This window comes from Agelaius tricolor, unplaced genomic scaffold, assembly GCF_023055355.1.
Source record: "Agelaius tricolor isolate 1412-34295 unplaced genomic scaffold, bAgeTri1.0.p SCAF_16, whole genome shotgun sequence".
Lineage (NCBI taxonomy): Eukaryota > Metazoa > Chordata > Aves > Passeriformes > Icteridae > Agelaius > Agelaius tricolor.
Window position 1 is genome coordinate 11906085 of NW_027269276.1, and position 15718 is coordinate 11921802.

A 15718-nucleotide genomic window follows, 5' to 3' on the forward strand; every position below is an offset into this window, starting at 1 on the left:
TGAAGTTACTTGCCACAGATCCACACTTGCTGGAAGGCTGGGAAGAGGCTTCTGTTGGAAAAGCAGATGAGCTTATGCTCATCTGTTTAGAATTGAGGCTGTGGGTTGGAAAAGGTTGAGAGTGCTGACCTGGATGTTTGGGACAGTTCATAGGTTGGATACAGCACTGGGTATGACAGCAGTTTACATCTGACACTCACTTTCCTGCACAAAATACAATTCCCACATAAGCTGGAAGGAAGCTTGTTTAGGGAAAGAAATTATTTTGAGTGTCATGGACTCCTTTTGAGCCTCTCTTCACCTCTGATTTTGTTTCCCTTCTTGCCTTCCTTTCACAAGTTATTAAATCTCTTCAGACTTCCCTGGGCCAAACAGGTTTCTGCTGTTACACAACATCATCCAAGGTGTGCTGGCACATCAGCTCTGTTGCCAGGGGTCTGGAAATGACATCTCCAGCTTTTTGACACAGTTTAGTGTCACACTTGAGCTGTGTGAGAGGATCTCTGGCAGTGGTTTAGGACTGGTGTATTGCATGCTGTGGGGCTGAACTCTGAGCAAACTTTTTTTTTTTTTTTCCAGCAGACTGTGACTGTAAAATTTTAAAAGAGTATATAGCCTTTCCAAAGTTATTAGAGATTTTAGGTAGATTGGCTTTTCAAAGGACTTTGATCTTGAACAAGTCCACCTTTTAGGCTCTTCTTACACCGTTTTGGAAACGTCGTTTCCAAAACCTGAAAAGCTTTAAGATTAAAGGAAACCTGAAATTAAATAGAGGGGGAAAGCCTTGTTTTGGAGGCAGGGAAGGGGCAGAACTCCTAGCAGGTGTTGGAGCTCACAGAGGGGCTCTGCTGGGGGAAGCTGGGTCTGACTGAGTGTGCAGCTGCCTTCTGCAGGACCCAGGAGCCAGGGGCAGAGCCTGCAGAGGAGCCTGCAGGTGTTGGGCTGCAGGTGCTGGGCTGCAGGAGGGGTGGCTGTCCCTGCTTTGGAGTTGTGTCAGACCCTGGCCTCTCACACAGGCCAAGCTGCAGACAAGGCTCACAGAGGCAGAACCTTATTTCTTGCACTTCAGAAAATGTGGCAATTAATGAAGAGTGGGCTCACCAATTAAAAAAAAAACCCAGGCATGCCCTGGCTTTCTATAAACACCCTAATTACCCAGAAGTACACAAGTTGTCTGCCAGAAGGATGTGTTTTTCAAGTCGTTATTCCAGATGGTTCTTTCCAAGCCTTATAAATATGTGTGGTTTAAAACTGGCAACAAAGAAGGCTATAAAATAAACTGAAAATTTGCATTAAAAAAAAAAAAAAGAAAGAGGAATACATACTAATGCAATTTAGGCTGAAAAAACAAAAGTCTGTATTCAGCAATGAAGGTGTGAGGTCTCTGCCTGTCCCCAGAGCCCTGAGCTCAGGGAGGGAGTGGAGCAGCCCCAGGCAGCTCCTGCTGGGGCCCAGCTGGGTCAGGAGCTCCTGAACCCGTGCAGCTGCAGCACGTGCCTGCCCTGCCATCACTCACAGCTCCATCCTTCCACCCCAGGCTGTGCTCGCCCTGTGCTGCTGCAAGCCAGGGCTGCACTTCTGCTCTCAGGTGTTTGGCTGTTGCCTGAGCTATGGTGTGCTCAGCGTTTCTCAGGCTAGGTGTAATTTTATTCTGCTCCAAGGTGGTTTATGGCAAGGGTCCTGTGAGCTGTGACCAGCGCTGGGGTTTGGTCTGTGTGTGAAAGCTCCCTGAGGGCTCAGGTGGTGACTTTGGGGCCATGGTGTGGCATGGCAGGGCTGCTGCTGCATGGCAGCTTGCCTAACAAGTCCTTTAAAGGTTTACAAAGCAGGAAAATGTTTGCTGAGATGTAGAGAGTAGCAAATCTCTAAAGGCAGAACTCTGCAGTACAGAGTGCCTTGGTCATTGGGTTGCTTGGCATGAAACACCAGTGGGTTTAAGTTCACAGAAAAATAGGTTTGCACATGGACCTGTGTCCTCTGAGACAGGGTAAACTTGGGTAAGCTTTTCTGACAGATTTTAACCTGTGATTTCACAGTGCTGATTGTGCTGTTTAGCTGTCTCCAGTTTCCCAGAGGTTTCCTGAGCTCACCTTTTGCTATGGCTTCAGTCTGTACATTTTCTGTGTCATAAACAAGGCAGGGCTGCAATTTACACAGCTGCTTTTTGAGCATTTCCTCAATGTGGTGGCATCTCTGTCGTTCAGTTGTGGACCACCAAGCACTTGTCAGCTCCCATCTGCTCAGACCCCTGGATTATTCCTGCTTCTGGAAAAAAGAAAAAAGGTGCCTTTAGGCCTTACAACTGGAAGTTCTGTTGCCTGTCTGTATGTGGGGAGTCTGTCTTGTGAAGATGAAGGAAGGCTGCACATTGCATGAGGTCACTTGGAGGTGGGAGATGAAATATCCTTGTGCTTTAGTGACCTTGATAATGCATTGGCAGAGCTTTGATGTGAAAAGCTGAGATTGCTGCTTTGGGCCAGCTGTAACTAGTTCATGTTGCTGTTCATCAGTTTTAGGGTTTCAGAAGGGAACAGGACAGATTAGGAGAGAGCAGCACAGAAAACTCTTGTCACTGGGCAGCTTTTGGTTCTTGTGACTGGTTTCCATAGCAGGGAAATAGGCAGCTTTGGTTAAACCTGTTACGTGTGACTCTGTTGTGCTCCAGAAGGATTCCTGCACTTCACAGCAGCACTGAGCAGTGTCAAACCTCCTGTGCCAGAGAGAGAGTGGGTGTTGTGCCAGGCTGTTTGTGCAAAGAGGAGCTGCTCTGGCAGCTGAAGGGCAGCTGGCAGCTCTCCTGCCTCGTCATGTGTGCTGGCAGCAGCTCCTGGGCTGATTCACCTCCCCAAAATAACCTGCTGGGCCAGGGTGTGCTGGTGAGCCCCATGCACCTCAGCAGGACCAAGGGGACACGGTGAGCTTCCCCTCTGCAGTGCTGGTGCAGTGTTCTGTGATTGAGAGATGAGTAATGCAGTGATTGACTCTCACAATTAATGGACAAATATCATGGATATAGGTTGAGAAAAGTTTATAGATTTATAGTTATGTTGTGCCCTCTCATGTGGTTGTCAAGGAACAGCTGGGAGGGCTGGCCTGTCACTGTGGAACCCCTGACCTCCAGTCAGGGTTTAAGGAAGAGATCTCCACCACTGGACAGCAAAGAAGGGGTTGATGGACAGAACTTTGGGAGGGGTTAAAGGGTTAAAAAGGGAAAACCCCTGTTGTGAAGGGGCTGAGCAAATGGCAGGGTAAAACTTTTGCTCCCAGCGCCGTAACCTTTTTTCTTTATTCAGTCTTCTGTTGTATTTTTGATTAACCTTCCTAAACTATGAAAAGTGAGTAGCTATTTCTCACAATTCCTACCAAAAATGAAGGGGATTCACCTTCTGAGCTGTAGATCCCAGCACACACTGGGATTCCTCTTCTCCAAACCTTTGGGGCACAGGCAGGGGCTGTTTTCTTGCCAGATCCACCGAGGTGATCCCACAGGGGCCTGTGTGCCCCTGTGCTCTTTCACTTGCAGAAGTTTCCAACCCCAGTGCTGATCAGGCTGTCACCTGTCCAATGGCAGCACTTCATGGTTTTCTTTCTTTTTCTGAAAATCTGCCCACTCTGTACAACCAGAGTGTGGTTCCCAGCTGCCCTTTAGAGAAAGGTGGTGGCAGGAAAGGATTTCAGATTTTGTAGGAGTGAGAGGTGTCCCTGGAGAATGTCTGTAGTAAAACCTGATCATTTTGCCCTCTGCAAATCCCAGGCACTGCTTCCTGGAGGGATGGCTCATGGAAATCCCACCCTGTGTGGATGTGGGCAGCCCTTGTGGCACAGCAGCTCTTGAGTGGCCTTGGGGGGGTACCAGGGCAGCTGTGCACATCCCAGGGCCCTTTCTGTGCCTCCTCACTGCATTTCCCCCATGGCTTTGGCTCCTCTGACTCCTCTATAGAACTCACTACCTGTAGCTTCATTCTGCTTGTGGTAAATTCTGAAATAAAGTGTGTATTTAGCAAAGGTTTTAGCATCTTTAAAAAATAATGTTGTCATGTTTGTTTCCGTTTTCAGGAGCAACTGAACACCTCGTTTCTCCCCAGCCCCCTGCTGCTCCCCCAGGCCACTGAGGTGCAGAGCTGTTCTCTCTGGCAGCTTTGAGCTGACAGCAGTTAATCAGCACCTTTGCAAGATGGCCTGCACTGTATTTTCTTTCTGTTGCTCTTCTGCCATCCGGCTCTGTTCTCCCTCACTTTGATTTATAGCTGCACACGTGGTTATGCTAATGCAGAGAGAGCTGTGCAGGGCCAGCCAGGGTGTGCTCAGGCCCTGCTGGAGGAAGGGTTCAGTGCCTGCATTTCCATGGATTTTCAAGGATTTCCACCAGCCAGGCTCAGTGGAGTGAGCCTTTCATCTGGGAAATGTCCCTTCTAACCTGTGACAGCCCTGCTCATTGTCACTGCAGCATCTGCTCTGATGGGGGCTGTTGGTTCAGCAAAAGTGATGGCAGCCAATAGAGCTGATCAAATGCTCCAGAAATAGTTTATCACATAAATTATTCAGTGGCTGTTGGTGTTTCTTAGCACATAATGTGTTTGACCACTTGGAGGTTGGTGTGCTTCAATGCACACGTTTGCTGAGGGGGCTTTTCTGCTTTGCTCACCTCTGGTGCAGGTACAAAGGTTTCCTGTGCTCTTTGTGAGTGATACAGGAGGGGAAATGGTAGTCTGGAAGGTCTGGTAAAGGCTTGAAGTCTTCTTCAAGCAATTCCCAGTTGGAGTGAGGCCAGATGGAGCCTCTGGGAGCTGCTAGCTCTGTGTGTTAAAGACATTATCCTTCTTTTTTGCCCCAGAGTTGGATGCTGCCAGAGTTATATCAGTAAAAGGGACAATTGAACATGCCCTGGGGTAACCCAGCTGCCTGTGCCCACAGCTGGGTGTGCAGAGCCCTTGGGGCTGTGGCAGTGGCAGGCACCTGCAGCAGGAGCCAGGGGCAGTGGGCTCAGGCTCTGCAGCAGCACGGGGCTGCACGCAGCCCTGCCAGCAGCCACAGCTTCAGGGTCCTTCTGTCTGCCTGGACAGACTCTGGGCCCTGTTTGTCCACAGAAAGCTTGGTTGCTGTCTGATGTGACACGTTCATATTTGGGTCAGAACTTGTGGCGTTTGGCTGTTGGTTTGTTTGTTTTCTGGTGCATCACTCACTTCATGCTTAGGTTCACTGCACAAGGATAAACCTTCTAGGGTAGAGGTAAATGCTTTAGATGTCAAGTACTGAGGGCACTGTGTAAAACTGCGCCTAAGAAAGATCCTTTGTTATCTTCCATTTGTGGCTGTCCCTGATTTGACTCTCACCACAGGAGCAGACTTTTCCCATCCACAGGTCTGGCAGTGGGACAGGGCTGTTGTGGCAGTGGGATGGGGCTGCTCTGGCAGTGGGACAGGGCTGCTCTGGCAGTGGGACAGGGCTGTTGTGGCAGTGGGATGGGGCTGCTCTGGCAGTGGGATGGGGCTGTTGTGGCAGTGGGACAGGGCTGCTCTGGCAGTGGGACAGGGCTGTTGTGGCAGTGGCTTGGTGTGGCTGTAGTTTCATGGTGTGGCTGCTTTGGTGACAATATCCTCCATCCACCCTTGGCTTCTTGTCCTGTGTTCTGGAACTGAGTGACCATCCCTTTGTGGTGACACAACTGCAGGCTGGGATTCTGCAGGTCTGTGTTTAAAGGAAACACAAAGCTGATTTTATGTCACTTGTTTTATTACGACTAATTTAGGCATAGACCTGTTCCTGACTTAGTGAAGCCCCACAAAAAGTCACTGAGAGCTCCAGGAGCAGCCAGCTGTGGGGTGAGGACGTGCCAGCCACGTCTGCTGCCCAGGTGAGCTTAACCACACCTTGCTGCAGGGCCAGGCAGAACTTCACCACCTTGGAGAATGACCATTCCTAGGGGAGGTGGAACTCCCAGTGAGAGCTTCACCCTGAGCACTGGAAATTCAGCAAATTGTCTGGAGAAGGAAGGATTTAAAAGTCACAAGGCAAGAGCCAGATGTCTCCTGAGGTTACCTCGGTGTCACCACCCCCCCGTGCCTCCTGGTGGAGTGGGAGTCACCAGCTCCTCATCATGGCCTGTGTAGGGAGAGCAAGTGGGAGCTGCAGCCTGTGGGAGTATTTCATGTACCAAAACGTGACTCAAGGTGCAGCTCAGTGAGTGCCATGTTTTCTTTAGCAACAAAACCTTCTGACAAAACAAGCCAAAGCCACTTGACAAAGCTGTTCCTGCTCCAAGAGCCTGGGTTTTTCCTCTTGTCACTGACCTACCTGTGGGGCCACAGTGTGAGTGGGAGTGCTGAAACAGTCAAAGTTAAAAAAAAATAAATCTTTTTAAACAGAGGAAAATTTGTTCCTGAACTGAGGTCCTTCACTGGGGAGCTGCATGGTCCCTCAGCATCTGATAACATTGCAAAGCAGCAGAGAGAGCACTGGCCCTGCAAGTGTGTCTGAGGAATCTGCCTCCACCCTGAAACCAGGGGGAGGAGAGGAGGAACTCTATTTTTGGCACAGGTTACTTTGTGTATTTACATTTTCTGCTGGGATGAATTGCCTGGAATGGCCAAATATGAGTGATTCAGTTAATTTGGGGTTCTTTTCCTCTTCTAGCCTCATGGTAGCTTTGCAGTGCTGCACTGGGGTGCAGATCTGAGGCTGTTTAAATACTGTTTACTTTTTCAGTGTGTCACACTCCTCCTGGCAGTGAAGCAGTGTGTAAATGTGTGTCACATTGTGTGCTGAGCCTTTGGGTTCATTGTTAGGGTAAATTTACTGTTATTGGCTGAGCAGACCATGCTGGAGTGCCTCAGCATCCTCAGGGCACTGGTGCTGGTGGAGCTGGAATTCCCACCCAGAAGGAGCTGTGATACTGGGAGGGATGGCTGAGGTGGGTAGGCTTAGCTGAGCCCCACGGTGCCTCACCAGGGCTGCAGTGATGCCCTGCCTGGCAGGGGGGTGTTCTGGAGCTGCTGCTGCTGCACTTCTCCTTCGCAGGAATCCCTGTCCCAGCCCACAGTGCTGGGCTCCCTCTCTGGCCGTGAGTGTGGAGCCAGGGCACTGCAGGGATTCTCCCCTGGCTGCTCACACAGCCCTGGATTAGGGTGTCCCTGCTCACACAGCCCTGAATGAGGGTGTCCCTGCTCACACAGCCCTGGATTAGGGTGTCCCTGCTCACACAGCCCTGGATTAGGGTGTCCCTCCCCAAAGGCTGCCTGAGAGCCAGGTTTGGGAGGCATGGAGTGGAGAAGCTCAGTGTGCCACAGTCAGGTGGGGCAGCTGTGCCCTCCCCAGTGTGGGGAATGATGGTTCTGGAAAGCTGGGCCACCTTCCCACAAGCCCTCCTGCTGCACAGGTGTGCCAGGTGAGCTGGGGTGGAGGCTCCTGAGTGGGATCTGGCACCTGTGAGCGAGCAGGCTGGAAAGGGAGCTGCTGTGAGTCTGTGGGTTGCAGGACAAGGGGTGAGGCACAGGCAGACACTCCAGCCATGCTCCAGAAGGTGTGTTCTCATTCTGACTTGCAATTTACTACCAAGATGCCACTGTGACCAGGACTTCATTTTTCCTTTATTTCAGTGGCTGAGCAGACATTTTTCTCTCACGAAATGTACTGCACTAGGCAGAAAGGAGTTACCTCTCCAGAGAGACACCAGTCTGGGCAGTGCCATGGCAAAGGGTTTCAGGTAGGGAGGAACACGCTACCTTCTCTGTCCCCGAGCTCAGCAGTAAAGGAGCAGCCCCCAGAGCCCTGGGATTGGTTCTGGGAAAGGCGGGGACGCTGCGGGGCCGGGCTGGCTCCACACAGGTAACTGAGCCCAGCGGGGGAAAGGGGAAGCTGCAACTCGAGAAGGTCATGTTGAGCTGCTTCTCTGCTTTCCCAAGCTCAGGCCCACTCCATGTCCCTGAAAGACCTAGGTAATGCTAAAGCTAAGTCAGTCAGATAAATATTTATAGTACAAATGTTGGAATATAATCCTCGAGGGGTCTGATTGCTCTCTCTGTACTCCAAAATGTACTAAAGGGGAAATAATAGTGCTATAAATAAAGTCCTGTTTAGCTGGGTCATTACCTTGGGGTGTTTCTGGTCCTTCTCTGGGGACTGGAGTTGCAGCATTGAAAAAATTAGCAGGGAACTGAGAAACCAGGAGAGGGTGATCCCTTTGCCAATGATCCCTGGTTTGTGGGCTCCTCAGTTATGCAATGATTCATCATTACAGCAGCAATCAGGTTTAAAGTCCTTGTATGTGCAAGTCATGGCAGCAAGGAGGGCAGCCCTTGTACAGGCTGGTCAGACTATTCTGTTGCAGATTTCTTTGGAGAAGCCTCGCCCATCTGATCTTTTGGGTTGTTTGTGGTGGGGTTTTTCTAGTTTCTTATTGCCTTGTATTAGAAAATAGAGCAGTGCACAAGATTTGGGGATTCAGAAAAAAGTAATAATTTTTTTTAGTTTTATTTATTTTAATTTTTTAAAGTAATGTAATTTTTTATTTTATTTATTTTTAATTTTTTAAAAGTAATTAATTTTTTTAATAAAAGTGTTTTTCAACTGCCAGTTCCCCACACCAATTTACAGAGACATCCTCCAAAATATTTAATATCTATACACAGAAAAAGTCCATCTTAGTGTAGTAGAGCAGTTTGATTTGGTTTTGCTCTTTCTCTCTACAGGAGTAAGACTTGGTGCTGCTGAGCATGTGTTCCTCCTAGACCAGGCTGCTCCAATTTCAGTAATACAGTGGGTAGAGGTTGCAAGAACTAAAACCAGCTTGCACAGGAAGTGAAAGGACCAAGCTTTCCTAACCCACCATCCCCAGCTCCTGTGGGAAAGACTTGGAGGTTAGTGACGTTCCTGGTACATGCAAGCCTTGCTGGGAAACGTTGAGTGTTTGATTTGGTGTGAGATGCCCCAGAGGGAGGAGGCTGGCTGGGGTGTGGGGCTGTGCCTGCTGCCCGGGGCTGCACCAGCCTTGCTGCTGGGCAGCAGCTCCAGGAGGAGCTGTGGGAAATGGTGCTTGCCTGGTTTCCTGAGGGGGCAGCCAGGGTACCTGCAGGGACTCTTCCTCCATCCTTTTTTCTGCCGGTAACTCCATCCCAGGTTATCTCCTTAATGTCCTTTTGTTTGTACTTGTTGGCCCTCAGCAGTCTTGCTGCTCTAACTCCTTTTGCTCTGTAGTTAACTCTGAAGTTGAGTTTGTGCAGCCTGTGCAGGAGTGCAGCAGTTTGGGGTGAGCAGGTATTGGTTGTCCTGCACACGGCACCAGCACCAGCCAGGATCTGCCAGGCTGGGGCACACTCCACGCTCTGCAGACAGTGCACGGGGTGTGCTTAGGGTCAGGCTAAATTTACTACATGGCTCTGAAACATCTGACAGCCAGAAGGGCTGGGCTGTGGGTGCTTTGCTGTTTGAGTACCAACAGTGAGCTGGAACTTTCTCCTGTGCCATCAGTGCTTGGGCTACACATCCAGCAAAGAATTGGCTCTGCTTGAATTTATGCTGAATTTTTTCTGCTTGAATTTTATGCTTCAATGCTGATTTTCAGCTTCTTTGTGACAATAGGAACTCTGAAAGAGGAGTAAAATCCCTTTCCTTTGCCAAATGTAGTAGCAATGATGTGCAGAAAATAAGTGGACAAGGTGTGCTGTGAGGGGTGTTGTGGCCTGGGTTCCTGGGGCCAGCCATCTGTCCCAGGGTCTCTGAGTGTGTGTGCACCCCTGACTGCCTGTGAACCTCTAACGGGGACCAATCTCACCCAGAAACAGAATTCAATTTCTCTACTGTACATCATGTTTGCCACAAGTTTCATCTATTGTCCTCATTCATCTTCACACCTCCCTTCCTACTCTCTTGTTCCTTTGACTGCTGTTTGAGATCTTTCTCTTGAGGTTGTTATACGATGTATATTTCTCTTGTATTGTTACATGGAATGGGTGGCTGCAGTCACTCCCCAAACACCTGCTGAGCTCTGGAAATTTTATCACACATCAGTCAGCATCACATTGTAGGACTAGATTATACTGAGACAAAACTTATACCTTTTTTTCTTTTTTTTTCCCTCTTTTCTTTTTCTTTTTTTTTTTGTTGGTTGATGTTTTTCCCCCCAGGTGGATAGCTGAAAATAGCCTTGTTCAAAACAGACCTCCCACAGAAGTCTGTATGAGTCTGGCAGACACTAGAGCTTGAAAAGTGCTCCATGAGTTCATTTTGACTTCATAATTTGTATCAGAATTTGAAAAAAAAAATAAATGATGCTGCCTCTTCTTCACTGAAGAGCTTTGTGCTTGACAAGTGCATTTATCTGATCATGTACAAGAAGACTTATTTTCAGGTGATTTCCCTCTGATGTCAAGCCATAAAGCAGCCTGGAGCCTGATCCCAGAGGGCCTTACCCAGCACTGCTGGCTGCAGCAAACATTCATTTCTTGCAAATAATTAAACCCCTGTGGAGCATCAATAGCTGGGGTGCTGATATTGCATTTAGATCAGAAGGAGGAACTGTAGGTGATGCAGGAGAGTTACTTTGAAGGATTTGTTCTCTCTCTGAAGTACTTTCTCACTGAAAGGAGATGTCTATCAAATCTTCCTCTTGCCAATTAAATTTAGCTCTCAAATTGCTGCTTCTGTGGAGTTTCAGCTCCAGTTGTGCTGAGGCAGTGATCAGACATGTCCAGCAGTCCAGACCTGGCCCGTTCTGGCCACTCCTTACCTACAGGTACCAGGGCAAGGACTGGACTCAAACCTTGCTTTTCTCAGCCTGTTCCTGTCCCTGTCCCTGTCCCTGCTCAGGGCCCATGGCCACACTTTGGAAGGGATTTCCCTGAGCATTTACTCACACCTGCCCCTCACCTGAGGAGTTTGAAGCTCACTGACTGCATCTGGAGCCTCCTGCCAGGGCCGGGGTGTGTGCCTGCCCTGCCTCCCCTCATCAAACTGCTGTTTTGGAGGAGCTAAACACTCACAGCTTCTGCTGCTGTAGCTAATGGGAGCTGCAGAAAAAGCTCAGCAATCAGGAAAATCCAGCTTTCAGCTGCACTCTTGGGAATGGAGATGGCTGATCCTATCACAAACCCTTAAAAGCCCTGGTAGTGCAGTGGAAGTGGTCTGTAACAGCAGAATTCATGTGTTAATAAATTTCCCCTTGCTTACCCTGACACTAATTCAGTGGGCTTCAGCTGCAAGGTGCCTGGTGCTGACACCAGGGAAAAGCAGCTCAGGGTTCCAGGGATGTTGGTGGGGTCAGAGTTCTGAGAAAAGCATCCAGGCTCATGTCATGGTACAGATGGGTCACACACAGCTTGCCCAGCCTCTGGGTTCCTTCTGGAGGATAAGCTGTACATAAAGAATAACAACTGGGATAATTTTAGGAGAGCAAGTTTAAAAAAATATACATGGGAAAGTGGAGTTGACTATAAAAAACACCAACAGGCGACAGCCTTGCAGTGGCAGGGAGAAAAAAAGATGTTTAGATGTTTTAATGGGTTTCTCTGATTACCACTACTGACTCAATAGAGCCCTCTACTCTCCCTAATGAGAACAGGTGAACTCTCCTGACTTTAGCAGTGACCTACCCATGACATCTTTTCTTGAAGCTCAAGCCAGGCTGGTGTTCCTGGAAGAGGTGGGAGGATTCAGTTATTTATGGCTAAGTCTTTTCAAAGAAATTAAATGGTACTGCAGCAGAATAACTCACCTGGTATTTATCCTGTCACGAAAATAAAAAGTTAAACACGTAATCAGAAATTTCAAAAGCAGTGTTTCTTTTGTTAGCTTGTTTTGAGTAAGCACTGCTCTTAGAAACTGGAGAGTCAGGAGGCTGGTGGTGTTCTGAGAGTGGTTTGTCCATCTGCAGCCTGGAGAGGTGCTGCAGAGCCCCTGTGACAGGCAATGGATCCATCTCTGAAGGATGGCAGAGCAAAGCCACGGGAGAGTAAGGTGCAGCAGTGGAAAAACAAACTGAATTCTCTGCAGGCCCTTATCATGCTGTACACTGGGCAAGCTTTGTGGATCCTTCAGGAGCTGAAGGAAGGTGGCCTCCCATGTCCCCTGTGGCTGGGGGAAACACCAGAATGCTTTGTCCATGTGCTCATAGGAAATCTCTTCTTGGCATGGATGTAGGAGCCCTTGTTCTGCTCTGCTCTGTTCCTGCTGTGTGCACAAGCCTGTCCTTGGAATGCTGTGCTGTTTCCTGATGCTCCTGGAAAGCAGCTTCCTGCCACTCCTGGAGAACAATCTTCTGCCCTGAGATAACCAGGAGCTGTTCACTTTCTCTAGGATTTGTCCTCACACTCGATTTCCCAGCAGTGCCCCCTGGGAGCTGTGGGAACTCAGGAGCCTGATGTGTGCCAAATTCTTGCATGGGCCTCTTCCAGCAGGAGCAGGGCAGGCAGCCTCTGCTTAGCTCATGTTGGGAGAGAGGAGGAAGAGGGGGAAACCAGAATACAATGTCTGTCTTTGCTTTCCTTCGTTGGCATGTATTTTCTGGATGGGTTTTCCTGCTCTGACTCAACATCAGTGAGCCCTGGGTGCCCAGTGTGTGATTGTTCTGCTGACAGAGGAGGAAGGAGGCTGTCGTCATGTGCCCTTGGTGAAATGGCCTCTGACATCTCTCTTAACTTGTTTAAACAAATACATCTCAAAACCAGTTCTCTTTAAGAGGGCAGCACACAAAGGTTAACTCTGTGTGTGCTATGAGTACTTTGTGGTATTGTGCTTTTTCAAGGAGCCATAGTTATGTTTTAATTGAACTGGAGCTTCTGAGTTGTTTAACAATATGTAGATCCATTGCAAATAAGTTAATGTGAATGCATTTTCTGCTGGTTGTGGAGTTTATATTGTTCTTTAGATTAATTATAATGAAAATATTCTGTTTGCCTATCCAGACTTGTGGGTATTTTCATTCCTGTTTGTGAAATTGGTAAAATTACATCATAATAATATTTTCTGGGTTTTAAGAGGGTTATGACAGGGAACTATTATGAATGGACAAAAATTACCAAAAAAGCCTGTGACAGTGTTTAATAGCAATGTCTGTGTCTTTTATTACTGCAGGCTTGTAGTCTGCTTTCTCCCAGTAAATTCACAGCACACATTTCAGTCTCATGTTCATGCATGTCTTGGAGAGTAAAAGAAGGCCAGCCTGTGCAGGAGCAGCTGGAAATCAGGACAGATGTTAGGAGCTGTTTTCTGCCATTTTTGTTTCACTGACTGCTTCCAGCCTACCCAAGGGAGCTGCTGCCACCTCTCCAGGACCTCACAGAGCCTGGATGTGAGGAGCATCATGCTCCAACTGGAGCCCCCTGCTTTCCATGCCTCTGGAACAGCACACTGAGTTTCCAGATGACAGGCAAAGGGTTTCAAAGTGAAATAATGCCCAGGCTTGTTCTGTTCCTGACATCAACCCCCCGAGTTCTCTCTCTGGCATCTCAGACATTTTGTGAAGCTCAGTAGCCTGTACTGTGCCCTGTGTGCAGCAGGTTTGCCAAGGGCTCTTGGAAAGTCCCTGACAAAGACCTTCCTTGGTGTGCTGAGATAGAGAAGTCTTTTAAGGACTGGAGTTAGCTAAATTGTGATAAGCTGCCGGAAGAGATTTTTGGGCTGCACTGAGCTCCAGGGAAAAAACTTTAATCCACAAATCATACCCTGCTGAAGGAGGTTTTGTTTTGTATAGCTGGTCAAATAGCAGGTTGTCTATGTTTTCATTTCTGTTTAGAGCTTAGGAAAAACACTGACCTATTTGAGCCCTTGAAAGGGTTGTGCAGAGCCCTACAAAAGGAAAAGCCTTCTCCCTCTGAGCAGGGAGCCACTGCAGCTGGGGCTGTGTTATGTAAAGGGTGAAAAATGGCTCAGTAAAGGGACAAATTCAGCTCATAAATTGGGACCTGGAGAACAGAACGATGCAGAGAGCTGCTGGTGATAGATGGTGGTCCAAGAGGACATTCCAGTCCAGGTTTATTCTTGCTTTTCAATTGAGTGCTACTAATCACAGAAAGTTATGGCTTTCCACTGAAGTTCCTCTCCTCCACCCTCAGCAGCAGCCCAAGAGGTGTGTGCTGCAGCTGTAGATTTCCCAGTGTTTGAGGAGATGTCCCCAGGCACATCAGGTGGGCAGGTCCTGAACCTGTCACCTCTCTGCTGGGGCTGTCAGCACAAAGCCAGTCTGTGAACCAGCCTGGCAGGGCTCTGTGACACCCTGGGTAGGTCTGGCACAGGTTGTGCTCAGCCTGTGGGCCATAGCTTGTGTTTTTGCAAACATTTTGCATTTAGTAGCTGTGTTTTGCCCATAGGACCAATTTCTATAATGTGCTGACATGCTCTGCTCCTGTAGGAATCTGTCTCTTGACACCTCTCTGGTGCCCACTGGCATAACAGGAGAACCTTTCCAAAGATCTCCTTGTGTTACCCTTATTTTTAGCTCTGAATTGCACTTTCTTCTCTGCCAAGTCAGCAATCCTTCCCACAATGCATCCTCATTCTTGCCTCTTTTTCTCCCCAGGCAAACATGACCTGCAGTCTTTCTCGCTAACAGACATAAATCGTGTGCCTAGGGATGACCTTGACACCAGCAACAACTGCTTGTCTTGTTGATTGTCTTGCACATATGTGCTTGACACAGGTATTCAGATGCTTGAGATTAGAGGAAATCCTGGCAGTGGAGGCAGACAGAGTCTGGATGAGCTCAGCCTCCCCAGGGAGCTGCCTTGGGGAGCAGAGCACACCTGCAGGGACCTCCTCACCCTCCTCACCTCACCTGCAGGGACCTCCTCACCCTCTGTGTGCAGGGCAGGAGCCACGTCCTGTGCCAGCCTCTGGGGTCACACAGCCCTGGCTGCCTTTGGGGGAGTGCCAGGCTGTGCCCCAAGGGCTGCTTGGCACCTCTTGATAGCAGAAATAAGGCAGCAGAGATTCAGGGATAGGAGTACCCCCTTCCAAGTGAGAGCAGAGAGTTGATGCCAGTTTTCTGGCTCTCCCAGTGAAACTGCACTTCAGGAATATTTTTTCTGAGGTTTGACCTGCAAAGAGCTTTGCACCAGTGTAGCCAAAGAACTGGTTTTAAACCAATAGAGCACCAATCCTCTCTGGTTGTTCATCTACTGAGAACTGTTATACTTGTGTTTGGCTTGTCCTGGGTGGCTTGGACTAATGCTTTTTCCAGCTCCTGCCTTCACAGCAGAACCATCTGCTTTTCCAGAGGCTCCCTCAGGTCTGCCACTGCAGCTGCACAACCTCCTCCAGTCAAAATGAATTGGTTTTGGAGCTACTGTTTATATCTTTATACCTAAAACTTTTGTGTGCAGCTGGACTTGCAAAGCTTGAGGCAGCTGTTTCGCTATAAATGTTACTTGCAAGCTTTTCTAACAAAGACCAGCCCTTGACAAGTGTTTCACAGCCCTCTAATCATATCACAGCTTGGAGGGCCACATGTTGGAGGCCTCTCCTGTGGCACCAGGTTTAGTAATCTGTGCTTTAATGCCTGGTTTCTGCCTGCTGGAGTGAGGTTTCCTGCTCAGGGCTGCAGGAACAATCAGGGTTTGTGTCTGACCCGCTGTCCAAAGCCAGCCTTGTGCCCCAAGCCCTGCTGGTGCTGCTCAGGAGCCCAGCCCTGGCACCCAGCTCCCTGCTGGTTCTGCAGGGGCAGCATCCTCAGGGACAGAGCAGAGGGTGAGGCTTTCAGACAAACACAAACCCTTTGTTGAGGGCGGTG